Raw genomic sequence first — 13,015 nt, 5'->3', positions numbered from 1 at the left:
CCCTTTTCAAAACCCTTTTAAGTCCAAAAGTTCACCTCACTTTATTAAACACGCATGAGAAGAACATTGGACTGGGGGGACTTGAAGAGGTAGGTCCCAGCAGAGCCCAGTTGGACCCGCAAGACTCACCTTAAACAGGGACGTCTGCGCAGAGACCAACTGGATCCGCAGGACCAACCATGCTCAGAGAAGTGACGTCCTTACGCGCAGTATGCAAGCTGGTCCCGCAGGAAATGCCTCCCATGGTGAAGGACTCCGCCTGTTCCCGCAGCCTCGGATACAAGCCATGAGGGAAGGCCACCCGCGCAGCATGGCTACACGCACTAGGCACTTAACTCTCCCCAGTGTCACCTGAAGGAATGAGCAAAGGCGGGAGGGGGAAAACTCCCGCCTAAATGAGCCAGTCCGTATGATGGAGGATCTTTTGTGTGATACCTGACGAGGTACAGACAAAAGATCTGACCAAGAATGCGACAGCTCACTGACAGCAGCATGGCAGACAGCACGCCACAGCACTGTGACCAATAGCCGCCGCCTACCCACCAACTCCTGCCATACCACGTGCCTAGCCTGTAGTTGGCAGAAGAGGAAGAGTGCACGACACGCCTGCTCTGTGTCAGCCGCTACCTATCCACCACTCACAGGCAGGGCACGTGCATAGGTTACAGTTGGTAGCGTGTTGGGCCGGCTAAACCCCTTGGAAACCTACCTTCGGCTATAAATACCCCAATGGTATGATCATCTTACATCAGATTATCATCATATATACATGATATCTGCTCTAGCAATCTCTTAATATACTTTTATATTTAAAGAGCAACCTAGTCTGATTCTCACGCCGGAGGGTGGTCACAAGGAGGAACCCCCCCCTTCTCAGTGACGAGCTCACGGTGTCTGTTTTGCAGGTTATCAGAAGAACCATCTTCCAAGGGTTTAACCCCTCGTGGGAAACAGCTCTCCAACCCCCAGGTTACCAGTAATCTGTCGGGGTTCGACTGGTGTTTCTTCAGGTTCTTTGGCGATGGAGGCGAGAGAGGGTTCGATTGCAGTTTGTTCTTACGGATCCATCAATGAGGTATGGCTTTGATTTTCTTTAATCTGTTCATATTGCAGCTTTGAATTTAGTCATTTAAATTTTTCTTAACTGTTTGTTTTCAGATGAGGGCTTCGATTTTTTGATTTGATGGTGGTGGTGGTGGTGGCGGTGGTGGTAAGTGGTCGTTGTTGTATCATCATCATGTTATTATTATTACTCCCATTATAACATATGATATATAAATTGTAGGTTTGTTGGTGATCAACTAATCTTATGCTGGAGTATTGGTTTGTTGGTCTTTCATTGTAGGATCTATTGTTTCCATACCACCATGTCATTATTGTTGAAGCAAGAGAGGTAATGGTCTTTCTTCTCTCTTATAACTTTATATAATTAACAATATTGGTTTAAAATTTGGACTAATATGTCTTTTGTCTAATTTAGTCTAAGAAACGCTTTTGGACTGCCAACAATTACATGGGGGATGCCGGGAAAAGTAGTTGAAAGTCAACCACAAATCATCTGCAGTGATAAATAATAGTGAGGTCGTATCGATGGTGCAAATGTGCGATACGCATGCTGCTCATCGCCAATTACAAAATGATGTACGTATGCGTAGATATTACCAAAATCGACAAGTTTTCATTGTAGTATAGTCACACTGTTTATATGTTAAAACTTGATATGCAAACAGTCACTGAGTTTTGTGTACATTCTTTTTGGTTATTATACGGAGGACACAATTGATAGATATGATGGATGTTTTAAATGACCTTGGCTTATTTGATATGGGTTTGGGTGGAGTTTTTTCTGTGTTTATTGTGCTTCGTTTACTTTAATCAAGTTTTTCTTTTATCTATTTCAAAGCAATAGAATGGTTCAAAAGCATTTCCCTCACATTAGGACAATGAAAAAAGTTTTTTGATCAATTACTCCTTTGATCAACACTTAAAATTACGCATTGTGACTTCTAATAAAAGCTTTATGGTTTCTGCTTCTATCCCGCGGCGGGTATGAATACTAGTTAATATTAATTTTGAACTTTTCTATGCATAAAGGGTTGTATAGTCTGTTACATGTGTTGTACAGTGTGTATTCATTTCACCTTGCTCCACATGTTCTTGGAGACTTTACACGTGGATGCCAAGTGTTGATACTTATTCTCAAAATACACATACTGCACATCAAGCGTCACCAGGAATGTTTTATTTTACTTTTCCGGCGACGGACATGAGGTTCCCAGTCAGTCACCGACCCTAAAATAGACGAAGATTACGCTAACCCAAAGACAGAAAACAAGGATTTCTGGCTCAGATCGGAAGATGCGTGCCCTCCTACAAGCAAATTGCACGGGCTAAGGTAAAATTCCAAACTTTAATAGATGTTTCGGCCCTTTAGTGCTTGATAACGGCCGATCTTTGGTTGTGTGATCTTTTTCAGGAAACGACAACCATCAGGGCTTTAAATTGCAGCACAACCGGTGGCGTTGCGGGGTTGTGGAATCGGAGAGTCAAAGAGTTTGGAAGGCATAAATTGTAAGATGTTTTTTTTTGCTTAATTAAGACTTGAAACGATAATATTTTATGTTAAATTTGCTTTGCCATTCATAAAAAAGAAATAATAGTTACGGAAAACATCGTTGTAGGCTCAGCATTTACTTAGATTAAGAATGATGAAAACATCATTATCATTTGGAAAATTGTCATATATTTGCTCCTTGCTCAAGCTCTGCAACTTTGAGAGCCCAAGGTATGTTCATCTCCATTTTTTCCCAAGTTCTTCATGATTTAAAACAAATTTCTTATTTTGCAAGTGTAGATGGAAAATCATTGTTTCTACTTTGTTGCTCACCAAGTGTTCGATAAAAGTCCCCAATAAAAGCATTAGTAGTGGTAGCTGAATCTATGGTTGGGGTTGGTGAATGGTTGATTATGCACATCTTTTGAACTCTCTGTTGTGGATCCTGCATATGTTAAAGGTATTATGTTGTTTTTTAGGTTGTTCATATGACAAATATGTCCGTGTTTTATTAGGTGTTTTGATTGTTGATTTGTTAATGTTGTATGACTTATGACAATCTTTATATGTTGTTAGTTTCAACTTACCAGTATCCGGCTGTTTCTAAGTGAATTGCCTTAAAACATGTAACACATTTGCAAACTAGGATTAATCTAGGGTCACAAAATTCTTCGAATTCATTTTTAGGCGTGAATTATGTGCTTTTCAAATTAATATCGATTTGTTTTATGAGATGTTTGCTATCTTTTTTGCTTTTTGGGATTGCATGCAAATGTTTTAGGCTACATTTTATATAATTAGTATTAAATTAGTTAACTGTGCGAATGTAAGCTTTCAAAAGTTGCATAACCTAATAACTAATGGTGTTCATGATCCGGTTTTCGCGATTTTTAAGTCAAACTAAGAATCAAACCGTTAGTGACGGTTTCTTATGGTTTTCGGTATGAACCATAAACCAAACCCAAAGGTTAAAAAAACCTTGAAACCAAACCGATGACCAGTCTAGGCGGCTTCACGGTTTCAGACCGGACCGTGAGCATCCCTACTAATAATCCAAGTTTCTGGTATTAGCTTCCTTATTTTGTAATTAGTTGTTTTTTGAATGTTGTTTGTTGTAATTAGTTAGCTTTTAATTATGTATGTTTTGATATTTAGTTTATTTGTGCACATATTTCACGGCTGCAAGGGAGCAGGGGGCAGTAGGTGTTCCGAAGAAGGATATGGTTATTTTGTGAAGCTAATGTTGTTGTCTTCTCTTTGGTGTTTGTCCATTCCTTTTCTGTTTATGGAGTGTTTCGTTTATGGAGTTGTTGATTTTTAGGTTTTCTTTTTCTTATGTATTTTCCTTTCCATTTGTTTTTAATGATATTCAAGACAAATATTTTTTTCGTTTGTGGGCTCTAAGTTAGACTTTTAGATGTATATTGGTTGATAGTGTTGGAATAAAGGTTCACGCCATTTATTCAATAAAATGTCATTTGTTTTGGTTTATGTATTCGTCTATGGTTTCACAGCCCCCGCAACGCGGGGGGTCGAAATACTAGTTTATATTTAAAAAGGGATTTGTCATTTCTCCTGGGCAGATTTAGAAGAGCTACATATAGGGGTGCAAGCGAACCGGATATCCAGTCGTCCGTTCGGAAAAAAGTTCGTTTATGCCCATCCGTTTAATAAACGAACCGGACATGAATAAAAAATTTTTGTTCGGTAAGCTTAACGGATGAACACGGACAAGGGCCAAGTCCATTCGATAGTGTTCGTGAACGTCCGGTAAAGTTCGTCCGATTACGACCGCCAATGTCTGCCCGGTAACGTCCGTCCGGTATTATAAGTGTTTAGATCTATCCAGTATTGTAATTTAATTGTGGAATTTCTAATGCTATTAATCACACTTTTGTATAATATATGTCTGATGTCTCTTATAGTGATATTTTTCTTAATATATTAAGTGTTAATAGTTGGATAATATATGGTGTAATTTCAAATTTGTAGGTAAAGTTGTATGGATTTATGTTTGAAATTAATATGTAACCGTTTATATTTGTCCATTAGTGTATGTTGTCCATTGATATTCACATGTCTGTTTGTCCATTAGTGTCCGTTTGTCCATTATTGTCCGTTAACGGCCGTTAACAATATTAACGAACGGACACGGAAAAACTTAATTTCTTAATGGACGGGCACGAACATGAATTTTCGTTCGGTAGAGTGTTCATGAACCATCCGTTTGTCCGTCAAAAGCTTAACAGACGGACACGAAAATGCTCTCGTTCGGTCCGTGTACACCCCTAGCTACTTATGTCTCTCACACATATACTGAAAAACCCTCTTTGCATACAAATACATCCATACATGTGCAAGAGAGAAAAATCACAGACGACGATGATAAAAACGAACCTGGGCCGGAGTCTCGGGTCCATTCCAAACACAGGGTAAATGATAAATAATAAATAAAAAAAGTTTTTTTATTTTATGAACGGTTGTCTACAAGTTTAAAACATCCAACCATTAATATTTATAATTGATAATAATAGGAGACTACAAATTTTGTGTAAAGTTTGCCTTTGGGTTTTAATAAATCAGTATTTCAGATTTTAGGTTTTTTCTAAACCATTATTTCAAAATTCTAACTTGCTCTTATGTTTTAAAAATGATGAGCATAACTTCAGCTCCCCCCTTCTGCTACCATGGGGATTCACCTCTATGGGATTTACTTCCATGGGCTCACTTGTTTGTATCCAAGATGCCCAGAATGTTACCAACAAATGATGTTCTACCTGACCACTTTAAGCCTTGCAATATTTATGACTGAGTCTCCCCCTCAAATGAATCAAGATGCCAACACTAAGAGTGCTATTAAGTCATGGAAGCAATCCGAGTACTTGTGCCACAGGCCCACAACTATGTGTTGAATTGCCTTGTTGATACTATGTAAAAGCATTGTTGTAAAATCACGACCAGTCGCCAATTAATCCCGATTTATTCCAATTAATTCTGATTAAGCGCCGGTCCCCACCCCAACCGCCGACTAGCGATTAGTACAACACTGTGTGCAAGGTGTAATTTGAAATAACGATTTTCAAAGATTTATAGGTACAAAGAAATTTGTGGTGGCCTCGCTCTTGGACTTTAGAATGGTTTATTCCAAGACTCTGATGAGCCAAGTTAAAAAGTTGTTGATCATACTTGGATATATTCTCTTTGATGGAAAGACTCTTGGTGAGACATTCCAAGTGGCTGCTATGATTACCCCCCCCCCCCCCCCCCCCCCAAGTTAGGTAGGTTTTAAGAATTACCTTAAACACAAACGAAAAGAGATGATTGCTGAGAACTTATTAGTCCATCTTTAAATTGAGGAATATGATAGGCTGGCACTGGAGGGAAACAAGGTGGATGGTTCTGCAAATGCCAACTTGGTTAAACATGGTGAATCTTAAAGGGGGTACAAAGGCAACAAGAACAACAAACCAAATGGCAAAGGGAACGCAAATTTGACCTTGGGCCTAAAAATGGTGGTAAGATAAAGGTTGTTGTTTTTAAACGCAAATGTTTTAAATGTGGTGAATATGGCTGCCGTTTGGATCACAAGTAACCTAGACAAGAGAGGGGAAACATGGTTGATGATGATGTGGAACTTGTTTCAATGATCTTAGACCTTACTGCCATGATGGAGGAGGTCAATATGGTGTTCAACAACCCTCAAGGGTGGTGGCTTGACATCGGGGCTACTCACAATGTGTGTCGGACAAGACCCTCTTTAGTAAGTTTAAAGAGGCGGTGGAAGACGAAAAACTATACATAGGAAATGTATGCTATAGCATATATCAAGGGTGAATATGATGTGATCTTGAACTTTGAAGGTGGACTTTAGGGAAAGCGTTCACTCTAAGTAATGAGCTTTATGTTCCTAAGTTTCACTATTGTCTTGTGTTAAGATGGTTGCTTAATTAGTTGGTTTTCATTTAGTTTTTGAAAGTAATAAGTTTGTTTTAACTAAATATGGTATGTTTGTTAGAAAATGATTATGCCAAAAATGGTATGTTTAAGTATTCTAAATTAACTATAATAGTTGTGAAAAAAAAAACTTGAATGGAAATGTTTCTATTTCTTCTTACTTGATTAAGTCTTCTAATGTATGGCTTCTTTGTCTTGTTCAGTTTAACTTCAATTTAATTTGTCGTTTGATTTAATTAAATTGAATTATATACCTTTTGTTTCATTTGACTAAAAAACAAAATGCAAAACTTGTGTTGAAGGCAAACAAACATGATGATCGTTCAAATCGTTTGAACGAATAATCAAGCCCTTTGATATGATTAACAATAATGTATATTCATTCAAATCATTAATGAACAAACATCAAATAACATAAATAGATGTAAAAAACGTATTATCGAACGTTCACGAACATAATTGAACAGACACAACTTTTGTCTGTGTTCGTCCTTTTAGTTAATCAAATTAAATTCCTTGTTCACATTCATTAATTTATTAATGAACAAAACAAAATAAACTTTCCGGCAAACAGTTCACAGAACATTCATTTCGTTTACACCCTAGTCGTGGGGAAGCTGCGCAAGTGGCTAGTAGTCTAACACCCAAATTTGTAAGAGGCGTAATGGTCTTTGGCGTTTTTGAGATGCCACAAAAATGGGAAAAACTCCGCATTACATATGCCATAAGAAACTTGTTTAGTTTAATGATTTTATTTTAAATAGAAAACTTAGGTAGTGTTTGGTTAGTCAATGGAATGAATCAACGATTATAAAAGGAATCCCATTTCATCAAAACAATTCCTTCCCACCACATTCTTTTATTTCATTCCAGTCTATTTCACCCTACCCTCTCGCCGTCACCACCTGACTCCCACCACCGGCACCACTACTATCGTCACCACCACCAGACCACCGCCGTCACCACCACAATCGCCGCCGCCACCACCTCTTAACCACCATCACCACCACCGGCGCCACCACCACCACCACCGCTGCCGCTGCCACCACCACCACCGCTTGACCACTTTCACCACCACCGTCGCCACCACCAGCACCGCCACCTGACCACCATTGTCACCGCCTGACCACCACCTTACCGCAACCACTGTCGCTGCCACTATTACTATCGCCACCACTACTTGACCATTAACATTACTAATACCGCTGTTGTCGCCGTCGTTACACCACCACTATTGCCACCGCCGTCCGAACACCCAATCACCTCCACCGCCGTCACCATTGCTTTTTTTTATTTGGTAATTATTTTATTATTGTTATTGTTATTATTATTATTATTTTATTTTGAGGTTGGAGTCTTTTTATTATTTCTATTTTATTCCTGTCTTTTTTTATGACTATCAAACAACATAAATTAATAATTCATTTTGTTTCTATAGGTTAATGTTGGGCCTCATTTTGTTATTTCATTACGTTAAGCTTATGTATTTGATAACACATTAAAATAATATGTATTGTATCTCTTTGTTTAACTATTGTACGGGGCTTTAGGCCGTCTTTGATGTAAAGAGCAATGGGCAAGCCCATTTGAGCCTAAATGAATATTTCTTATCTCAAGCTCACCCAACTATTGACATTGCCGACGACATCAAGGGAAGTCATTCTGGTACTCAAGTTGGGGGAAATCAGTCACTTATTTCATATGCTGTCTTGAATGATTCATCCACTCCAAATGCTATCCAAAACATGGTGAATCAAGCAGTTAATCAAGCTTTGAAGGTTCATGGTTTATTAACTCCAATCAACAGCTTAAACCCACAAAGTGAACAACGATGATGCTTGCCATCAGAGCCGTCACCATCACCATAAAGGACTGCCTACAAATCAAACTTATAGCACATGAAAGATGAATAATATTTGGAGTTTTACTAAAAGATGCGGATTAATTTTGTTGGTCTATACTATATACATGGCGTAGTATCATTGTTTTATCCATATAACTTTTTTACTTGGAAATACACAACCTTTTCAATGAAAAAATTCCATGAAACAACAAAATATTTCATGAAAATTTAACAAAAGACTATTAATTTGGAAGAAGATAAAGAATATAGAAAAAGTATATATTTAGAGACTTGGTTTATAAACCTCGAAGAGAAACACATTTTTCATCAAAGAAAATTTATTTATTCTATCATTAATTTGGAAGTTTCCAATGTAAGTACATTTTACTATTCAACTATGTATGTATGTATGGATTCTAATGCATATTCTTAGCCATTTTACGAAACTTCATTACCAGAGGCATTTCGAAGGTACCTTTTTTGTGGTGCTACAAATCCTCTTCAGTTTTAGTAACAAATCAGCAAAAACTCATACACTTAAGAGCTGCATCAAGAAAGCATGTGTATAAATCCTAGAACATGCGTATTAAATGGCAGAAAGATAAGAGATACATACTTTGAGAAAGCAACCAAACTGATAAAAAAAACAAGGACTCCTCAAACATAAAAATTATTTACTAACCTAAATACCCTGTTTCATGCAAAATCAAACAAATAAAAATCACCATGAGTATCTAAAAAAACTGGCTGTTTCAATATTGCTACGCTGAGAACATCAGAATTCGGGACTGCGGGTCTCATATGATTGATGTGGCTTCATCATAGCAAACATGGACCTGCAAATGAACACCTAAGGATCCGAACAACGAAACTGAAAAAATTATAACAAAATTAATACAATCTTATCATAATACCAAAGAACAAGCATCCGTCTAATACATTCATTGTTCACATGTCTTTTTATTGATGTCGAAAGCTATAACACAATCCGAACATGTTAATTCAAGTGTTAACTAGAAAAGGCACAAACTTTCAATTCAAACAACTTCAAGGAAAATGCATTCAAAAGAAAATTTAACTCAACATTAGAGGCATTTCATTGAGCACCTTGTCAGCCAAACGAAAACAAACCTAATACAAAAACCCACTTACAGTAAACAATAATGACAAAGAATAACACCAAAACACATGCATGAAAAATTAAACTCCGAGCAGAATAGGCATGGACCTAATAAAACCATTAATGATGGACAACTTATGCCACAAAATTACCAGCACTGAAAAGAGAGAAGGAATTGCAACCTAATCAACCGTAAAAGAAAGGGTAAACATAGTAACGTTGTTGCAAATGAAAAGTAAAGAGTGATCATTTTTATACAAAGCATTTCATTGAACCTTGTAGGCAGAAGTAATGACAACCAAAGGTGATCACTTCATACCAAACCCGCTAAGAAACATTTCATCAAACAATATGTAGGCAGAAGCGCAAGAATAAAAAAAAGCAATTATTCCTCTCATTCTACCACCGAATTACAAAGATATGAGAACTAAATATCACACTTAAACAAACAATACAAAAAATAAGAAACGAAAAATTAAATAAAACAAACCAAAAATACGTCAACATACCGATCCAAAGACGAACAAAGAAGATCGAACACATGCAAGATAACATCATCTCCTCCGATGACATTGAACATCTACCTCCAATGATAAATAATATTATTGACTATAATTACAAGCAAACCTTGTGTACGAAAGTGAACAAAAAGGAAGACAAATATAAAGAGGGCACCACACGTAGAGAATGAAAAACGAAAGACAAAGTGTGCAATAGAGACAACTAAAAGTACATATTTTCATGCGCAAATTGAAAGCCACGATGATTATGTGAGTGATAAGAATGTTGTATATATATATATATATATATATATATATATATATATATATATATATATATATATATATATATATATATCAATTAAGAACTCATAATTTGGAGAGAATTATGAGAAAACTCATAAACCTTGTAGGCAGAAGTAATATATATATATATGGAGAGAATCAAGAGAAAACTCATACTTAGAGAAAAAATTTAAAAACTCCTAAAGAATTATTTTTAATTAAAAATAAAAAAAATATTTCAAATTTTTGTTTTTACCATTATTCTTATATTTTGTTACTATTCACTCGAAAAAAAGACGTTGTAATGCACATACGTATTCTTGTGCGATACCGTGTATTACACATGTGTATTACTATGTATTTTTATGTTCAATTGTGTTTAATTGTATATATTCAAGATTTGTGTATTGTATATGTGTAGTAGTGTTGTATTATATGCAAAAAAAAAAATAAAAGTCGACGTAGTGCATATGTGCATTAATGTTGTGTTTCACATACGTACTAATGTGTATTCGATGTGTGTATTAGTTTTATATTGCATATATACAATAGTGTGTATCAAATATGTACAATTGTGTTGTATTATATGTAATACAACACTCTTGCATATATGCAATGCACACTATTACACATGTGTACTACACCGATGAGATTACCAACATTGTTTTTGGAATAATATCAACACATAAGAATAATGAAAAAAATAAACTAAAAAAAAACTCTTACAAAAAGTTAAAAATAATTCTTTAGGAGTTTTTAAATTTTCTTTTTAAGATGAGTTTTCATTTAATATCACCCCCCCCTAACACACAATTTCAAGTGAATTTGTGCAATGAAGTATTGTAACTTATGATTAATAGGTGTTTTGTGTTGTGGATAGATGTGCATGCTGCATTATGTAATGCACCCTCTTCTAATTGGACATCCAAATCCACTTTTTCATCATTCTTACTCATCTGCACATCCTGGTTTTACACTTTTCAACTTTAAACAATGGTTAGGGCGGACATTCAAATCGCCAAACATGATCGACGACTTCACGTTTCATCACACCACCATCAACGAGTTTATGAGCATGATAAGTCATCTCCTTTCCAACTTTCTTATGATATATGTAAGTAGCCCTTAGAGTGTAAGATATATCATAAGAAACTCAATGAAGAAGTTCACAACTTTCAATCATGCCAAATAGCCATTAGAAACTCTTAAAATCGCTTAAAATGGTTAAAAACACATTTTTGGAACATTAGGGACCAAAACTGACCAAAACAGAAAGTGTAGACCATCCTCCATGCCACACCGCGCGGGGAGGCTGGCTTCACCTGGTCGCGTAAGGGTACCTGCATGTTAGAATTTTTTAACTACGGGTTTTAATGAAAAACTGCTTATTTTTGGTTCAAATATCATGAACCCCTTTAGCCATGGTATATGTCCACATTCATTTTCCCCTTCTATAAGAATAAATTTCTTTGTTTTATGAACTGATTTCGTCTTAATTACATTATTCGGTTACCTTAATCTAGTAATTTCTAAAACAATTAGTTCTAATCTCTGCATTCTTAACCAAAACACAATCATAAACCCTAAAACCTTTTGTCTCAGCTGTCTCAAGAAAAACCCACGAAATTCCTCTCCCCTTTTCATCATTATCACACCCCGCCTCGGCGGAATCGCGAGTGTGCGACGAATCATGGATAATTATAGCTATTAATTAAAGCAAACATCACATTCATAGATCACCAAATAGTTTAATTATTTTACAAGATAAAAGGTTTGAAAGTAGTTCAAAACATGACATAATTATAGGATTCCCAAATCTGTGACTCTAAATAATTAAAGTTAGAGACAAAAATCCTCCAAAATAGGTGATCCGACATGCAATGCTTCGTACCCATAATACTTCTTACTTGTTTAGCGACCTGAAAAAGATACTTGAAAACGTCAACATGATGTTGGTGAGTTCACGGGTTTATTGACACAATATAAATCAGTTGTTTCCAAAAGTAAAAACCTTTATGTTATATAAAGAATTTAAAACGTGTAAAGTAAAAGTAAGTTAATGCATGATCCTCCGTAAACTTGCAAGAGAGCACGAATTAATATATAACACATGAGCCTATAATCAAACCTAAATTTGTTGTTACTTGCCCGGTACCATAACCCCACGGTGTGAGGTTAGAATATATACACCAATTATCATGTTGGTTAGAGCTACTAACCATGAGCGGGGGATCAATTCCGATTGTACTACCCACATATTCCTCGGCTAAACCCATAGTTAATGATTAAAGAATGCATTGATCCGAAGATCTAAGGGCTCGAGTTACTCATGATTATATAAAGATCATTTATTACACATTCAAAGATTAAGTATGTTACCCCCCTTGAAATAATAAAATAGTAAAAATGGGTCGTGAAACTCACCTTAGTGTCGGTGAGTAGTGATGACAAGGGATCTTGACGGTGTCTGACCTAAGTGTGTCCAATGACAAGTATGGGCCATTTTTAGGGTCGGCATGACATATTAGTTATGTCGGTTTATGCTATGTGTTCATACAACAACCTAGACCTAGGCATGGTATGACTCGTTGGTGATACGTAAGGTTTAATATATTATGTTTCATAAATGTATCTTCATATACCTATCTTATAAGTAATAGTAAATAAAATATATATTACACTATATCTTTATTTTAAAGGAAAAATGTATTTGTCTATATTTATGTTAATAAACCTCATATATAAATAAATATATTACT

The sequence above is a fragment of the Bidens hawaiensis genome, unplaced genomic scaffold (assembly GCF_021521415.1).
Source record: "Bidens hawaiensis isolate Kalapana, Puna unplaced genomic scaffold, B.hawaiensis_p1.1 tig00013696_1, whole genome shotgun sequence".
NCBI lineage: Eukaryota > Viridiplantae > Streptophyta > Magnoliopsida > Asterales > Asteraceae > Bidens > Bidens hawaiensis.
This window is presented reverse-complemented; position numbering follows the sequence as displayed.